Raw genomic sequence first — 19,457 nt, 5'->3', positions numbered from 1 at the left:
TAAGTATGAAATGTTACACACCTAAGTAAAGACCACTTAGGCAAGTAAAAGTAAAATAGGATTTAACCCTAGGGAGATTACTTTTGAATAATTTTATCAGGTCAAGTGTTCCTAATTGCCCCATTTTTTACAGTTGTCAGAGTAGAAGTTTAGTCTATTCAAACACAATTTTCCGGTAATGTGCCCCCCTTGGTCCACAGCAGCTGCTCAGGACTGAAAAGGTTGCAGGATAGAATAGGGAATTCACCAGCCACAGTTCATTACAGTTAGGGCAACAACATTGCTAGAGGGTTTTAATATGGAGGCCACATCTACATGAGCATGTCTGTTTGTTTCCCTGAGGCCCAGTAGCAGAAGCACACCTTGTGCTTATAAGATTGTCTCTTATATGAAGTAGACACTGTCAATTCAATTTGAAGGTACATATGTAACCAGTTTCTGATAAAAGAATTATCTGCTATAGTGGCCAAGCTTCTCATCTATTTTCTTTTCTAGTGCATAGTAAGTATTAAATAAAAATTCAGACTGAGCCTTCTTCAGAAAGAAGTATGGTATCCTACTTTCAGCCTAATTGTAGCTGTTGATAGGGCAAGTCAACAGTGCAAGAGTAGCTAGCTTATATTTTTTGTTCCTCATATTCATAACATCTTCATAAGCTAATGTTAATAACTTTATTTCAAATAATACACAGGCTAGACCCAAGGTCTGCTGAATTTTTCTCCGTGAGCTTTGTATCCTACTGACAATTGCTAGACTTGGTACATTATGTGAATTTATCCTGTTCACATGGAAAGCATCACAACAGAAAGCTTTTTTAAGTAGCTGAAGCAAGGAAAGAAAAATATCATTAAAAAAAGCACATTATGGTTATTTAATCTTTCTAAAGAACATACACATTTATTATTCACTTTTGGTATATGTTTTGAAGCTTCTTAGGCTTTTGAATATACCCAATATTAAATTAGATTTTATTTAATCAATTTAAGGTTAAATAATTTTCACAGTATAGCTTTCACATTATTTATGCCAAAGACTTTGTTCTTCTCCCAGCTCCATTTATTCATCACTTTAGCTTAACACAGTTAGAAAAATGCACTTTAATTACAGAATAAGAATACCCACACATGGGCTTATCAGAAATTATTAATACATTTATTTCAGAATGATTAATCCAAAACAGTTATTCCAGAATAAGAGCCAACATAAATGTTATATTGAGTTTGAGCTAAGCTTGCCTCAGCATAGCCTACTAAAACAGTTATTTACCAGTTGTGCATATCTGAGTTGCCTCACTTCATCCTATGAAAGGTAGACAGAGGGGAAAGGTGGCATTCCATTCTTTCCTAGTCACCTTAGCGGGCCTTTTTGGGTGTCTAAATGACATCTTTCATACTTACACATCCAAGAATATTCTCTTCCTGTATGTATAGCTCTATATGCATAGACAACTACATACAAGTATAGACCACAGATTTACCTACAAGTGTAGATGCACAGTAGCAGCCCTAATCCATACGCATACCCCTTGTGGATACATAGCAGACTTAGACATCTGAATACGAGGTCATCCATCCCCCTCTGGCTACATCACTCAGTACCTAAGATGCTGACTTGGGATGATCAAGGTCTCCCTCCTTTCCTCTGTTAGGGGAATTTTGAACTAGGGAGTCTTTATTCCCAGCAGAGCACGCAAACCAATACATCACAGGTCATACATTATCCATGTGCTCCTCCAGTGCTCCTTTTGAAGATGTTCCACAAACAAAGTCCTTAAAAAAATGGGTAAAGCTTGGCAAGTCCTAAAGCTTTTGTTGGAGAAAAAACATAGATAATTGCTGTTAGACACCAGAAGAGAAGGAGCAGCCTCCCACCTTTTATTTCAGTAATTGAGGCACTCACCAGAAGAGCAGGAGTCTCAGGTTCTAGGCCCCCTCACCCAGAGTGCCACGTGGCAATGAGCCATGTCCAGGTCTTGAAGATGGCCTTCTGTGCAGGCAAGAGGCCTCTGGGAAGTAATACTGGTGAGATCAAATGATCCCAGCAAGGTGTCTGTCTAGTCTCCTCCTGAAAACTTCCAAGGTTGTGGACTGCACCACCTCCTTGGGAAGTCTATTCCAGATTCTGGTCACCCTTACCAGGAAGAAGTTCATCCTTACTTCCAACCTGAAACCATCCTCTAACAGTTTGTGGCCATGGCTTTTGGTCCTCCCCTGGGGCACCCTAACGAACAGTTTTTCTCCCAGCTTCTGATATTCACCCCTTACATACTTCAGCCATCATGTCTACCCTCAGTCTGCTCTTCCTCAGATCCCTTAGTCTTTCCTTATAAGTTTTATCCTCCAGGCCCTTAATCATTCTTGTGGCCCTTCTCTTGACTCTTTCAAGATTCTCCCCATCTTTTTTGAAGTGCAACACCCAGAACTGGACACAGTACTCCACCTGGGGTCTCACAAACACTGAGTAGAGAGCAAGTATCACTTCCTTAGCCCTTCTCACAATGCTTCAGCTAATGCATTCCAGTATACTATTAGCTCTGTTGACTGGTGGCTAATGTTCATCCTGTGATCAACTATAACCCTGAGGTTCCTTTCAGCCATCATACTGACCAGGGCATCTCCTAACCTATACTCCTGTCACTGGTTACTTCTCCCTAAATGAAGCACTCTGCATTTATCCATATTAAACTGCATCTGGTTCCACTCCATCCACCTTCCCAGCTTATCCAGGTCAGCTTGGATCCACATCTTATCACCTAGTGTGACCGTTTTTCCCCATAACTTAGTATCATCCACCAACTTGGCTTGCGTGCTTTTTACATCTTCATCTAAATCATTGACAAAGATGTTGAACAGCATGGGGTCAAGAACCAAACCATGCAGGACAACACTAGCCACCTCCTGTCAAGACAATACAGACCCATTCACTAACACTGTCTGGGCTTCAGCCCTTAGCCAGTTCCCAACTCACCTGACCATTGACTCACCCAGCCCACAATCCCCCAGTTTTTTTATAAGAGCATCATGGAAAACCATATCGAAAGCCTTTTCACATCCAAGTATATGTCATCAACCGCGTCTTCAACATTTAAGCAGTTTATTTGATCATAGAAAGAACGACGTTGGTCAGACATGATGTGCCTGCAATTAAACCATATTGGCTATCCTTCAGCATCATGTCTTCTGCCTGTCTCTCACAAATGGACTTCCTGATAATTTTTTTCAAAATTTTACCTGGTATCAAGGTCAAACTGACCAGTCTATAGTTTCCTGGATCCTCCCTCCTCCCCTTCTTAAAGACTGGCACCACATTGACTCTTTTTCAGTCTTCTGGGACCTCTCCTGGGCACCACGAATCTTCAAATACCTTAGCCAACGGTCCTACAATGACTCCAGCCAATTCCCTCACCACTCTCAAGTGTAATCCATCCAGTCCTGCCAACTTGAAGACATTTGGCCACTTTAAGTGCTCCCTCACCAGTTCGACACTGATCACTGGTTGGCAATTGCTCCCCCACCCCATATCCATCCAGTATCCAACCAGGCAGGCAACCACTATTTGCATGTAGGAGCGCCAACACAAAGTATTCATTAAAGAGTTCTGCTTTCTCCTGACCATTATCAACTGTCCCATCCCATTCTGCAAGGGCCCCACATTTCCCTTGGCCTTCCTCTTGCTCCCTATATACCTAAAGAAGGACTTCTTATTGTCCTTGATTTTGGTCATAACCTGGTCTCGGTCGCCTAAACCTTGCCTTCCTTATCCTCTCTCTACAAATACAGGCTATACTTATGTATTTCTCCTTGATGACTACCCCTTGTGTTCACTGTGCGTAAGGCTCCTTTTTCTTTTTTAAGCATTCCTTAACTCCTTTGGTAAGCCAAGAGGGCTTCCCAGCCCTTTTACAACCTTCTCTATGTACAGGAATGGACCTTTTCTGCACTCTGAGCATTGTTCCTTTGAAAAACAACTGCCCTTACTGAATTCCCTTTCCCTCCAGTCCCCCTTTCCATAACGTCTCTCCCATTATTTTCCTAAACTCATTGAAGTCAGCCTTCCTGAAGTCAAGAACCTCTGCCCTATAGGACTTCCCTGCCCTATGACAAATAGTGAATTCTAGGGCTGTGTGAAGCTTCAGGTGGTGATCTGATTCAGAGGAAATTCAGCCCAATTTGGTGGCCAAATCTCTGAATTTGAATTGAATCAGGGAACCAATTTAAAGATCCGAATTGATTCAAAGCTCTCCAAATCTTTGGAAAAGATTGAGAGAGCTTTGATGATTCAGGCAGTCCCCAGTGGCTGCAGCAGGGATCTGCAGCTGAACTCAGAGTTGGTAAGTACTAGGGGCAGGGAAAAGTTTCAAAAAAAGCCCCGGAGCTCACTGGGTGCTCCCGGGCAGAGGAGCAATCCCCACTGCCCCCCACTGTCCCACACTGCATGGCAGGGTTCTACCACGAGCCCCCTAACCCCCCTTATTCCCCCAGGCCCCCCACAGAATCGATTCAGGACAGTGATTTGAATCACCAAATAGAATCACTGTCCCCCAAGTCAGCCAAATCTGAATCCAAAGCAAATACTAGCCGCTTCACACAGGCCTAGTGAATTCTATCATCTCATGATTGCTATCTCCCAGATTACCCTCAATCTTCAGATCTCCCACAAGTCATCCCCTTTGCCTAGAACAAAATCCAACAAAGCCTTCCCCCTGGTTGGCCTGTTCATCTCCTGTACTAAAATAAAGTTCTTTTATACGGGTCAAAAACCTACATGACAGGTCAGATCTGGCTGAGTGCTCCTCCCAGCAGATATCAGGGTAATTGAAGTCACCCATAACAACCATGTCCCTTGAACGTGCAGCCCCCATCAGTTCTCTGGAAAATTCCAGATCCAGCTCCTCCTCCTGGTGTGGCATTCTGCAGCAGATGCATACCACCAAGTCCCCTTCTCCCCATCTCCTCAATATCTTGACCCACAGAGTTCTGAGTCACCCTTCTCTCGAACCAATTTGGGTCTCTGAGGAAGCATACCACTTCTTTACATAGAGAGCTACACTTCCTCCCTTCTTCCCTACCCTATCCCTTCTGTGCAGCCTGTAGCTGAGTCATGCATGCCGTCCCACCAGGTCTCCATTATTCCAATGAGATCATAGTCCCTATTTTCTAGCAGGAGTGCTAGCTCCTCCTGCTTATTTCCCATACTCCTAGCATTCGTGTTTAGACACTTAAGTCTCCCAGTTCCCCACTGCCCCAACTTCATTCCAGCCTCTTGACACCTCCCAGCCTGCCCTCTTCTACACCCTTCCTGCTTGGCTCTCCCCCAATTTGCATTCCCATCTGCACACCCATTCCTTATAGATGATGGTAACCTAAAACCTGGATCTCCTGCTCCTTTCAATGATGCTTTAAGCACTATGCTATTGAGGAGAGGGCTGCTCCTCAATCTTGCAGATTATACATGCAGGGCAATTCTATTTGGTCAGAGTGGGAAATAGAATCCCAAACCATGCTCAAACCTGCAGGTACATTGCTACGCACATGTTCCTTAGGCATATGAAGGATTTTTGTAAATAAAAATAAATTGAGGGGAGTATTGTCCCCCCTCTAGAGGGCATCATATTATGATCCTGAAACCCAGGACAGGCTCCAGAGTTGTGTCTTACCACAATTTTATCCATCCTCCTCTCTTTTAAATGGCAAACATTTTCCTAGATCTTTTTATCTACTATTCCTTTCTTCTGCTCAACACAAATACTTCTTCACCTTTTCATTAGTATGATGCCAATGTTCACCTCCATACGACTCTTACAAAAATATATATTGACCACAATTTTCCAAACTACAGGTTCCATCACTTAAAGCACCTATGGCTACTGCAAGCATTTAAATCAAGACATATTTTCTATCCATTTGGCACCCACATAGACCTCAAAGAAAAAGGTACTGGTTATATAATTTGTAAGGGCACCTGTTATATCATGGGGACTCAGTTGTTCTCATTAGCTTCACTGACAATCCTAGCTCTGAAATCAACATTCTTGTCAGTTTCACTGATAGTATCTGCCATAGTTCTACTGTTCCACATAATTTAGCAGGCACTTAGCTGTTAGTTCAGTGAGCCCACTATAAGCAGTGACGACTGTAATGCAGGCTTTAAAATATTCTGAGACACAAACCTACTAGGGCTGTGTGAAATTTCAATGGCCGTTTCATTTTGATGCTGTTTTGACTCATTTCACGCTTGAAACAGTGAAATCAAAATGAAGTGAAGGGCTTCAGAACAGCCTTGAAACAAAATGAGGGCAGTCGAAATGTTTCAAAATTTTTTTAAATGTTTCAAGTTCTGAAACTCAAGTAGGACTTGCCTGCAGGGAAACAGAAAGGAGAGGGTAGGGGAAGAGGAGGGAAGGACTGCTCTCATATTGACTATATAGCTGGCCAGTGACTGTGGTCCTTTCCTGAAGTCCCTTCCAATCCCAGTGTTCTGGGAGAGGGATGGAAAAACAGCATAAAAGGCAGCATTGTTTGAACTGGCTTGCTTTCTGTCACCCATTTCACGAGTTTTGCTTGTCAGTAGCCTGAGATGCAGTTTCTCAGAAACCTCTGTACCTATCTATTTGAAACTTGGGTGGCTTTGTGGCCTCAGCAGGGGCAACCATCCCTGCAGTTTTCACCCTGCTGTGCCTTAGTGCACACACGTGACACAAGTTTTGCTTTTAAGAATTTGAGGTGCAGTTTCCCAGAAACCCCTGCATCTTTGTCCTTGAAACCTGGCAGGCTTCATGGCCCCAGAAGGAGTTACCATCCATGCAAGTTCCAGCTGAATCAGGCAAGAACTGACAAAGTTATAGGCAGTTTTGTGGTTCCCCATTATAGCCTATGGGCGAAACAGCGAAACCGTTTTGACGAAAGGAAACAGAACAGTGGTTTCAAAACAAAACAAAACTCAAAATGAAACACTGTCCTGTTAAAACATTGAAACAGAAGTCGAAACGAAATGATGTTTTTGCATAGGCCTAAAACCTATGTAGAGCTGAAACTTTGATGTTTCCATTGGACCTTATACCAAGCACAGTACTTGCACTATAGTTAGTCAAGTTTACAGGATTACATCTGGAACCATTTAAAAAGAATGCCTCTTCTAATGATGCAAGATTCATTCATAGGACTGTTTCTGCATGTTCTGATTCTGGCCCTCGTTATTGTCTTCTTACTACTAGTTTGCATGGCAAGTTGCATGTCAGACAATGCCTATGCTGCAGTCAGAGCTTTGATGACAGCCAAATTTAATCTAGCTAACTCAATTAAAAACTGCAGCACAGTCACACTGACAGGGATTTCACCACAGGCTGTACAAGCCCAACAGGGAATACTAGAAACATATCAGGGTGCTACCACAGGACACAAGATTGTCCAGGTATATGTATAAGCCTAGACAAGTTGTAAGAGCATGAGTCCTAGGCAGCAGCACAACCAGCTGGGAGCTGTAGCAACAGCCATTTTTGTGCCAGTCTTGTTAGATCAAAACTCTCCTTAGTATGCCTATCTGTGCTTCAATTACACTTCTGGATTAGAATGGAGACAGAGGCAGAAGTAGTGAAGAAATCCTAATATGGAGTGTTCCATGACTTGTTTCTTGCTATAAAAACCACAATCAGGACTGCTCTCACTTATACTGAAGTTAGCAGAAGTTGTCTTGCTGATATATTTTGAAGTAAGATCAGGATTTGCAGGCATGTTATCCAGCAATTATCTATTTGCTAATATGTGAAGCAGATGCTGCCACCCGCACTTGGGCTTAGTAGTAGTGGAAAAAATGGCCGTAATAACAAGTCTATCATCTTATGTAAACCCTTTTTAGACAAAAAGAAAAATATCAAACAAAGAAAATTATTTATACTATTAGTTTTAGTACGTGAATATTTTGTGTTCCTAATTATGTATCCTAATGTTATTTAAATATACTCTGGTCTCACTGTATTTTATCTTCTTCTTTGTTGAGGATGCTTTGAATTTTCTATATTTGTACTGCATCTGTTGGAACAGTTTGTACTGCTGTACATAGTGCTGCTTTGTGTAATGTCACAGAAGCTGGGTACAAAATCAGAAAAAAGTCCAAAAATGAGACAAAGCTGGCTTTAATTGATTTTTAAGAGAGACTGGATTCAGTACTGAGGCTCTAACTTCCTAAAACTGAACTCCTTGATGCTGAAAAATCTTGAACTAGTCTGCATTCTGTCCTGAATCTTAACGTCATCAGACTGCTGCCTTCAGTACCCTTGGCTTGTCCTTGAAAAGACTCTCTACAGCAGTGACTCATCCTGCTACAACATTCATTTTACTGTCAGAAAACTGAGCAGAGTGACACCATATTAATCATATACAGAACCCTCTGTGTGCTAGGGACAGCTTGAAGAATCCTAGGGCAACAGCAGCAGAAAGGAAAACTAAGCAATCACATTCTGGTTTTTATTACTTTTTGCCCACCACCCTTTGTCATACATTGCTAAAAGCAACAGATTCATAACAGGGGAATAATTATCCTGTTTGTAGGCTGTCTGGTTTCTGATGCATCACACTACTATTTATAGGAACTTCTTGCATATTTTTTCTCAGACAGATACCCGCTTAAGAATGTGCATATTAAACCTTTTGTCTCAGTTGATAGTAAGTTGATAGTAAAGGACCACATGTTCTTGTTGTTTTGGTAGTCTACGAAGAGATGGTAAAATAGTAATATCTTATCCAGACCATTTAATTTGGATTTTGCCATCAAATAAGTTAAGCCAGATCCAAGGAATTCATAGAAAGATAATATAAAATACTTGTTGGCATGCATTTAATGTCCAGGAAATCCAAAACATTTGTAACAGTATTTCCTTCTCAAAAAATTTGTACAACTCCCATGAACAATCAGACAAGAGTTTTGTATTGTCAATGATTGGAGCTCATAGGGCATTTGTAGATGACACTTTAAAGCAGGTTTAAAGTGAGTTAAATTCCTTTTGCACCACTTTAATGGCATTGCTGTTTACACATTCGGTGGCATATTGTGCATTAATTCCAGCTGCTGCAGCCCATTCGTTGGCGTAATGTGCCTTAAATGACTTTGGAACACAGCAAATGACTTTGGGGCACTGCAAAGTAAAACACCTCTGAGGAGTTTTAATTTCCTACCCTACACCAGGCTCCATGTGGCTTAAGGGCTGTGCAGGCATACCATGCAGACAGCCTGGCAGCAGCCCAGGAAGGCAGGCTCCATAGAAGGAAAAAAAAAAAAAAGCAATGAGCCTGATCTCTCCCCCACCCCCCGCCAGAGCTTGCCTGCCTGCCTGACCTGGGTTGGGGGCTAGTGCTTCCCTCCATGGCTGCGGTGCCCCCCAGGACTGCCTGAGCCAGGTGCCTACAGGCGGGTGCCACCTGGAGGGAGGCTGCTGCTGCTGTGGAGCGAAACACCAGCCCCCACCCCCTACCCCGCAGCAGCTCAGGGACTGCTCTGTCCACCAGCAGCTCGCTCTCCCCTCCCCACCGCTGGACAGGCAGGTAAGGATTGGGCTTCGACACGGGTGTCAGGCATTTAAAAAAAAAACACTGCTTCAATTTAGGCTGAATTAAAGCCCCATGTCATGTAAAAATGCATTCCTGTAATACAAATAACAAAGAAGGCAATTTGCCTCTAAACATTAGTCCCTCAGAATTACACAAAGGGTGTTAGGGATACTTCTGGGTTCATTAATTCCTTTTCTAATGTTCTGGTCTCCTTACATCCACTTATAGTTAAACATGAAGAGTTACAGTAAAGAGGGGACTAGTTACACAGACATAATTAATTTTGCATACTGTCACGGACTCCACATTAGCTATACCTCTGACCTCTTTGTGGTCTCCTCTAGGGCACCCTGCTCAGGTATTAATGAAAGCATTTTTCTTAAGTAGAGAATCTACATTCCCCATCCTACAGTCCCCCTACAATTCACTGTGATTATCTCAGCACAACTGATTACAGCTAAGCACCTGCAGTTCTGTTCACTCTTGGGAGCAATGACATAATTATTCAATGAGCAGCCTGTTTTCATAAAGCAATCTACAATGCATTTAGAGCAAAAGCATTACAGAGAAAACTACTTAAAAATGAATAAAGTAAATGTAAACCTATACTGCTAGGCAGCTGCCCAACTTCTACACGAGACTTCTACAGGGACTGAAGTATCTCAAACCGTCTTGCCAGGCCCCTCTATTATAGTCACAGTACCATGTCTGTTCCTGGATCTATTGTGAGACCTTCTCCTGAGATCAGGGCTGTAGATTTACTTTTTATTCTCTTGTCATCTTACTCCTCCTGAACTAGATCAAACTAGATAGCTCTTCCATCCCATGGAGGTAAAACTTCAAAGGGCTAGTTACTTGCCTTGTTTCAGCTTTGGGCACGTGCATTAGTTAGCCTCTTTTCACTCAATTTTCCTCCCAAAGGAAATGTCCCTTCTCTGGCCCATATGGATACTTATACAAGATTTACTTGCACACTTGTTCCCCAAAAATCGGCCCTTCAAAATTGAGGTGCATGCCTTCAATAGGGAAGCTAATTTTCTCTGACAGAACAGAAACACGAAGACACTGCGTTTCAAAAGGGCTTCCAGGTCCTCTCTCAGCAAGCCAGCAGGAAGGACAGCTTCCAGTGTTAAGCCTTTCATAGCACCTACCACCTTGCTGGCTGAGACCAAAGCTGGCAGCCATTTTGCAATAAACCTTCTCCAGGAAACATCCATGCTTCTGGAAAAAAAAAATTTTCCTACATTCTGCCTTCTAAAAACAAGATGTGTGTCTTATTTGGGAGTGTGTGGTATGTGAGAAAATACATTAACATTTCTGATACTGCTACAACAGCCTTTAAGTATTCCATGAGTCCATTGCCTCTATCACATTTCAAGTAGACATTGACTCTTCCATGTTTCTAAAGCACCTAGCATAAAATGAATATTTAAAAAAATCTCAGTGCTATTATACAAACTAAAACTAAGAAAACATCTTTATTTGTAGCACTTGATGTTCTAAAGAGCATATGGAAGCACAACTCTGGGGTAGATGCCATTTTATAAGCTAATATCTAGCAGCAGCGATAGATTTTCAATCTGGTTTATTTGAACTTTTTATGCTTATACAAATGCAACTGCATCTTATTTCCTTTAACAGTTACTACACTATGCATGCTATACTGAATGCTCCTTGCAACCTTATCTGCCTATATATTTCAAAGCTTAAACTTTCATATCTGTCAGGCACGTTTGGCTCTGGAAAAAGTGAGGAACAAACATAGTTTTGAATATAAACCCTGTGCAATAAATGCCATAACATAAATCAGTAAAAACATGTTTAGTCACACACTACTAATTTTTGAACATCCATACATATTTATTTCCTTTTACATACAGATATAGAAACCATTAAGTGTAGAGATACCACATGGATGAAGCATTAAATAAACACTAGCAACTCTTTAATTCAGATCTGGAGTGTTGGGTTGGACCAGAAATGTTTTAGGGTTTTTGTTCATGGTGGTGGTTTGGTTGGCATTTTTAGATACTACTATTTCAACAAAGATGGTTACATATTAATATTAAAGAGAAGCATTTAGAAGCAGTAGCTTCCAGATAATGGCTTATGCTGAGGGAAGCTCAAGTTAATTTGCAAATACATAACTGTTCATAGAATCATAGAAAGTTAGGGCTGGAAGGGACCTAAAGTGGTCATCTAATCCAACTCCCTGCTCAAAGCAGGACCATCCCAGCCAAAGCTTTGTCTCGCTGGGTTTTGAAAACCTCCAAAGATGGAGCTTCTACCACCTTTCCGGGTAATCTGTTCCAGTGTTTTACTACCCTCCTAGTGAGAAAATTCTTCCTCATACCTAACCTAAACTTCCTTTGCTGCAACTTGAGACTACTGTTCCTTGTTCTGTCATCTGCTACCACTGAGAACAGAGAACTGTCTAGTTCCATCCTCTTTTGAACCCCGCTTCAGGTAGTTGAAGGCTGTTATTAAATCCCCTCTCTGTCTTCTCTTTTCTAGACTAAATGAGCCCAGTTCCCTCTGTCTTTCTTCATAAGTCATGCCCCCAGCCCCCTCACCATTTTTATCACCCTCCACTGCACTCCCTCCAATTTGTCCATATCCTTTCTGTATTGGGGGGGCCCAAAACTGAACACAATATTCCAGATGTAGCCTCACCAGTGCTGAATAGAGAGGAATAATTGCTGCTCTTGACCTACTGGCAAAATATTTACCAATTCAGCCCAGTATGTAGCCTTCTTCACAACAAGGGCACACTGCCATCTCATATTCAGCTTACTGTCCACTGTAACCACCAGGTCCTTTTTTGCACAGCTGCTGCCCAGCCACTTAACCTCCAGCCTGTACTGGTGCATGGGATTGTTCCATCATAAGTGCAGGACTTTGCACTTGTCCTTGTTGAACCTCATGAGATTTCTTTTGACCCAATCCTTAGATTTGTCTAAATCAATCTGAATACTAGCTCTATTCTCCAGCTTATCTACTACTCCCCCCAGCTTGGTGTCATCTGAAAACCTGCAGAGGGTGAACTCTGTGCCATCTTCCAGGTCATTGATGAAGACATTGAACAAAACTGGCCCCAGGACCAACTCCTGGGGCACTCCACTTGATACCAGCTGCCAACTAGACATGCAGCCATTAATTACTACTCTCTGAGACTGATGCTCCAGCCAGTTTTCTATCCACCTTACAGTCTATTCATCCAGTCCATACTTCCTTACCTTGCCTGCAAGAATGCTGTGGGAGACCATATCAAAAGCCTTGCTAAAATCAAGGTACATCATATCCACTGGTCTCCCCCACATCCACAGAGCCAGTCACCTTGCCAGAGAAGGCAATCAGGTTGGTCAGGCATAACTTGTCCCTGGTGAATCCATGCCAACTCTTCCTAATCACCTTTTTCTCCTCCAAGTGCTTAGAAATGGATTCCTTGAGGATCTGCTCCATGATTTTTTCAGGGACTGAGGTGAGGCTGACTGGTCAATAGTTCCCTGGATCCTCCTTCCCTTTCTTAAAGATGGGCACTATGTTTGCTCTTTTCCAATCATCTGAGACCTCTCCTGATCACCATGAGTTTTCAAAAATGATGGCCAATGGCTCTGTAATCACATCAGTCACCTCCCTCAGCACCCTCAGGTACATCCCATCCAGCCTCATGGACTTGTACACATCCAGCTTTTCTAAGTAGTCCCTAACCTGTTCTTTCAGCACTGAGAGCTGCTCACCTCCTCCCCAAACTGTGCTGCCTGGCACAGAAGTTTGGCAGCTGAGCTTGCCTGTGAAGACTGAGGCAAAAAAGGCATTGAGCACTTTGGCTTTTTCTGCATCTTCTGTCACATGGTTGCCTCCCCAATTCAGTAAGAGACCCACACTTTCCCTGATCCTCCTCTTGCTAACAACATACTTGTAGAAACCCTTTTTGTTAGCTTTCATATCCCTTGCTAGCTGTAACTCCAGTTGCGCTTTGGCCTTCCTGCTTTCATCCCTGCATGCCCAAGCAACACTGTTATATCCTTCCCTAGTTATTTGTCCAATTTTCCAATTCTTATAAACTTCCTTTTTGTGACTTAGTTTACCTATGAGCTCCCTACTAAGCCAAGCTGGACTTCTGCCATGCTTGCTAGTCTTCCTGCACATCAGGATGTTTTTTCCTGTGCTCTCTTTGAAGTACAGCCAGCAATCCTGGACTCCTCTCCCCCCTCAGACTCGCTTTCCAGGGAATCCTCCCCATGAGTTCTCTGAGCAAATCAAAGTCTGCTTTTCTGAAGTCTAAAGTACTTATGCTGCTTCTCTCCATCCTTTCTTTCCTCAGGATCTTGAATTCTATCAGTTCGTGGTCACTGCTGCCCAAGTTGCCATCCACTACTACATTCCCCACCAATTCATCCCTATTTGTGAACAGCAGGTCAAGAAAAGCACGGCCTCTAGTTGGCCGCTTCATCCCTTGCAGCAGGAAGCTGTCCCCAATATTCTCCAAAAACATCCTGGATTGCCTGCACACTGGTGTATTGCTCCCCAGTTGATGTCAGGGTGATTGAAGTTCCCCATGAGTAACAGGGCCCGTGATTGGGAAACTTCTGCTAGATGTTTGAAGAAAGCCTTATCCACCACTTCCTCCTGGTCTAGTGATCTATAGCAGATCCCGGCCACAACAACACCCTTGTTGCTCTCCTCTCTGACCCTAACCCAGAGACTTTCAAAAGGCCTATCTCCAGCTGCATACTGGAGCTCTGAGCAATCATAGGACTCTTTTACATAAAGTGCAACTCCCCCTCTTCTCCCCTACCTATCCTTCCTGAACAGTTTGTACCCATCCAGGACAGTGCTCCAGTCATGCACGCTCCCACCAAGTCTCTGTTATTCCAATCACATCATAGCTCCATGATTGTGCAAGGACCTCTAATTGTTCCTGTTTGTTTCCCAGGCTCTGTGCATTTGTATACAGACACCTAAGGTAACTAGTTGATTGCTCTGACTTCTCAGGAAGTATGAGAGCACATCCCATTGCCCCCTCCTGCTTGCTCTTGCTTCAGGACTCTGCTTGCCCACTTACCTCACAGCTTTGGTCTCCATCATCCAGCGAACTTAGTTTAAAGCCCTCCTCACTAGGTTAGCAAGCCTATCTGCAAAGACACTTTTCCTTCTCTTCATCAGATGGATCTCATCTCTTCCCAGCAATCCTTCTTTTTGGAAGAACAGCCCATGGTCAAAGAAGCCAAAGCCCTGCTGGTGACACCACCTGTGCAGCCAGGTGCTGATCTGCAGGATGCACCTGCTCCTGCCCAGTCCCTTTCCCTTGACCAGAAGGATTGATGAGAACACAACCTGAGCCCCTGTCCCTTTACCCTTGTACCCAGAGCCCTTCAGTCACTTTTGATATGCTCAGGGTCCCCCATGGCTGTATCATTGCTACCCACATGGATGAGCAGCATAAGGTAGTAGTCAGAGGGCCGGATGAGCCTCAGTAGTCCCTCCTTGACATCTCAGATCCCCTGGCTCTGGGCAAGCAGCAGACCTCCCAAGACAACAGGCTGGCCGGCAGATGGCTTCCTCCGTCTCTCAGAGAAGGGAGTCTCCAACCACCACTACCCATTGCTTGTTCTTGGTGGCAGTCATCTCAATCCTTCCCACCTTGGTGAATCCTGGCCTGTCCTCCTCCACCAATGGAACATATTCCTCCCTCTCTGCTGCTAGGGCTGCATATCTGTTCTCTAGATGAATGACTGCAGATGGGGGTGAAGAACTCCAGGTGGAGGTAACTTAAATCTTGTCAGCTATGTGCTCCTTTAGGAAAAGAAATCCATTCCAATAGAATCTTTATTTGGAACTACTGGACAATAAGACAAGAGAAAAAAAATAAATATCTAACAAGTAAGGCAAAGTTGAGGAGAAAGAGAGATACCTTTTTCCGGGAATTGCCAAATTCAATTTGACACTTCCATTTTTCGGGGTCTGTTGTAAAAAAGGACAAATATTTTTTACATTTTCTAAAAAAAAAAAATCAATTTAATGTCCACATCTGAGGAGTACCACAGATTCTACTGCCTGTAGTTCTAGTGACATTTTGGGGGCATAAAAGAGATATTGCACTAAGTCTGTGCTACCACATAAGCCTGTGTTACATCACCAGCTCTCCCAAAGGCTTCACAGAGATGTTGAATAACAAATTAAATGTCCACACTGAGGACACGAGGGTGATCCAGGCTGACCTTGACAGGCTCAGCAAATGGGCGGATGAGAACCTGATGGTGTTTAACAATGAAAAATGCAAGGTTCTCCACCTTGGGAGGAAAAACCTGCAGCATCCTTATAGGCTCAGCAGTGCTACGCTGGCTAGCACTACAGACGAAAGGGACTTGGGGGTCATTATTGACCACAAGATGAACATGAGCCTGCAATGTGATACTGCTGCTAGTAAAGCAAGCAAAACGCTTGCTTGCATCCACAAATGCTTCTCAAGTAAATCCCAGGATGTAACTCTCCCGTTGTACTAGGCCTTGGTGAGGCCGCAGCTGGAGTAATACATCCAGGTTTGAGCTCCATAATTCAAAAAGGATGTGGAGAAGCTTGAGAGAGTGCAGAGGAGAGCCACGCGCATGATCAAAGGTCAGGAAAGCAGACCTTATGAAGAGATCCTGAGAGCCATGGGACTCTTCAGCCTGGAAAAGCGCAGGCTCAGGGGTGATCTGGTGGCCACCTATAAGTTCATCAAGGGTGCTTATCAGGATCTGGGGGAATGTCTGTTCACCAGAGCGCCCCAAGGGATGACAAGGTCGAACGGTCACAAACTCCTCCATGACCGTTTCAGGCTGGATATAAGGAAAAACTTTACTGTCCAAGCCCCCAAAGTTTGGAATACATTGCCACCAGAGGTGGTCCAAGCACCTACTCTGAATACCTTCAAAAGACATCTGGATGTTTTTCTTGCTGGGATCCTATGATTCCTGCTGCCTCCTGCTGACTTCCTGCCCCTGGGGCAGGGGGCTAGATTCGATGATCTTCCGAGGTCCCTTCCAGCCCTAATGTCTATGAAATCTAATCTACCTTTTATTTCTAAAGTTATTTCGAAAATTATATGCAGTTGGAAAATTGCATTAAAAGTCTTTTATTTTGGATTCCTTCCTCTGTGCATTTTCTGATCTGGAAATAATGTAAGACCTCTTAAGTACAAAAACATTATCATTATGCAAAGCTCTGAAGTTAAACTGTAGCAGACTTTGGAACTTAAAAAGAGTTGAGGAAAATACTTGCTACAAGCTGTGAGTCAGCTAATTGGGGAAACCATCTTAAATGTTTAAAATAATTTTCCTCCAGAATTTTGTATTTCAGAATTATTTGGACTTGGGTCACAATGACATAACTACAGTGATTCAGCTACTCAAGAGGCTTGTCAAAGAGCTCTAGGCTAACATTCAGTTTGTAGTAGTGAAAAAATCTGGGGACAAAGTAAAATTATTCCAAAGAAAATTACTAAAAATTTATATTTTTCATCTCAAAATTACTTGAAACATTCCATGGCTATGCACGGGAATTTCAGGACTTGAACTCAGGCATGAATGTATGGAGTCACATACAGTAAAAGCTGTGTTAACTGGCATTTTACTAACTGTAATACTCTATTAACCAGAATTTCCAATATCCCCCAATTCAAATCCTCACTTTAGGCATCCGGAATCTTTGCCAAGTCTATCCAGCATGTGCATCAAGTATTTCTGTTGTTTACATTATTTAGTGTTGCTGCTGATAGAGGAGCTGCTGGGAGTCTGCAAGGGAAGGGGTGGGGGAGGGGAAAGGGATCTGCATGGGGCAGGGCGAGTTGCCGCTGCTGGCTGGAGCCAGTATAACTTTCAGATAATCGGAATTTTTAGATAACCAGCACCCTCTTACCCCACTCATGCTGGATAACATGGACCAGAGTGCAGCCTACCATGTATGCTCAGTAGCTGTTTGAATGTTTACCCTTCCTCACCACACATGGAGTAGGATCAAAACTATGTGTATATAGCAAAAAGGAGCATGCAAAATGAAATAGGATTCTTCCCTAGATTCTCAGATGAAGCTAGGAAGAGGGAAGAGAATAGTACCACAAATTCTACTGCCTGTAGTTCTAGTGGCATTTTGGGGGGATAAAAGAGGTATTGCACTAAGTCTGTGCTACCCCATAAGCCTGTGTTGCTTCACCAGCTCTCCCAAAGGCTTCATAGAGATGTTGAATAACAAAAAAAAGAGAAGAATTGAGCCCTTTGGGAGTTTGTGCATAACTTAATCACTATGAATAATACATAAACTAGTTTCATATTTTGCTAGATCACATCCAGAGCTCTTGTTAAGGTAATTAAGTGAGATCCTCTACACAGAGCAACTGAATGAACATTATTAATTATTTTGAAATAGTAGCTATCATAAGCATGGACAACTAGTCATTAAATAAGAGCTTTCCCTTGAGGTGGAAATGCCTTAAGAGTGTAGGTATTGTTATTTAAAGTATCTCCTTATTTGCTCTCTAGAGAAACTAAAGGCAACCAGAGAATGTTCATGCTGCATTTACATGTTTCCAAATGCTGATGAATACATGAACCAAACTTGTACTTATTTATCAATCAATCAATAAATAAATAAATCTACTGGGAAAGCCTTTATTTACCCTCTCTACATCTACATTTAATTTAATTTAATCTTATCACGTAAACTTAATCTTATAATTTTATAATACACAATTTCAACACTGTGGGCAGAACATTTTGATTAAAAGGAAATGATTAGCATTATTCAGTCTAACTGCATCACTTTCATAGTATTCCAGCTAAACACATGTATTTCATAAGCAATCAAACAAACTCCAAGGGATGGTTTATTCAAACTACAAAATACTCCCAAGCTTAAAGTTCTGTTTGATAAATAACACTTAGCATGTACTTGTTACCATTAACTTTTTCTCCTAATATTAAGCAATGTTCGTACGGAAGAAAAAGTTTACGTAAATGTTCTATGGACAAGATGAAATCTCATTTCATAAGACTTTCCATAACCTGTACGGAACACTGAACTTTTACATAGCAACTTTAGAAAAAATGAAAGTGAAATGGTATAGCAGGCACTAATATATAACCACTAGATAAGCGAGGAAGTGCCTGTTGTGGCATCTCAAAGCAGTTTGAGATGCCTTAAAAGGCAGGCTGAGAATGAAAAAAATGTTCCCCGTGCTGCAGTGCGGGCTTTAATTTTGATACTGGGAAATCCCAGTATCAACTCCCCCCCCCCCCCCCAAAAACAACAACAAAACAAAACAAAACAAAACAAAAACCCCAACATGCTGGGAAAAAGCAGTGCAGAGAATGCTCCTGGAGTGTGCCCTGAGGCAACCAGAGGCTGGGTCCTCCAAAAAGATGCTCTGGTGCCCGACCAGAGCATCTGTATGCCTGCCCCCTTTCCCTGCTTCTCCAGCACACTGCCTCAGTGTGGTGGGGCAAATAGGAGCAGAGCAAGGATGCAGCAGTGGCTCAGACCCAGCTGCTGTTCCACATAAGTAGGGACGTGAGGGTGGGGGGGACTGTGTGTATGGCGGTGGTGAGGGCTGTGTGTGGGTGTGGGGGCTGTCTGACAGTGGAGGCTGCTGCCTGGCTGTGACAGCATCCGCACTCTTGGACCTGTAGCCCCATGGCTCTGCGCCTTCCAGACCTGGACAGGGACCACACAACCATCTGGACTGTGGTATGGACACTGTAACAGAGCTGCCTGCACCTCTGGACCAGCTACCAATGGGCCATGGCTGCACAACTGGCCTTCAAGTTGCACTGCTGTCATGTCATATAAGCTTTTACACACACACACACACACACACACACACACACACACAGGCAAATAGGAGCAGGGCAAGGCTGCAGCAGTGGCTCAGACACA

General features: G+C 43.0%; 1 protein-coding gene across 1 annotated transcript in view; it reads right to left on the bottom strand.

Annotated features, from left to right (window-relative positions):
* The window catches only part of LOC102371752 (plasma membrane calcium-transporting ATPase 2), a 664,574-nt gene that overhangs the window by 424,905 nt on the left and 220,212 nt on the right, over window positions 1-19,457 (bottom strand). The window lies entirely within an intron of this gene.

Source organism: Alligator sinensis, unplaced genomic scaffold (assembly GCF_000455745.1).
Source record: "Alligator sinensis unplaced genomic scaffold, ASM45574v1 scaffold285_1, whole genome shotgun sequence".
NCBI classification, from domain to species: Eukaryota; Metazoa; Chordata; order Crocodylia; family Alligatoridae; genus Alligator; species Alligator sinensis.
This window is presented reverse-complemented; position numbering and strand designations above follow the sequence as displayed.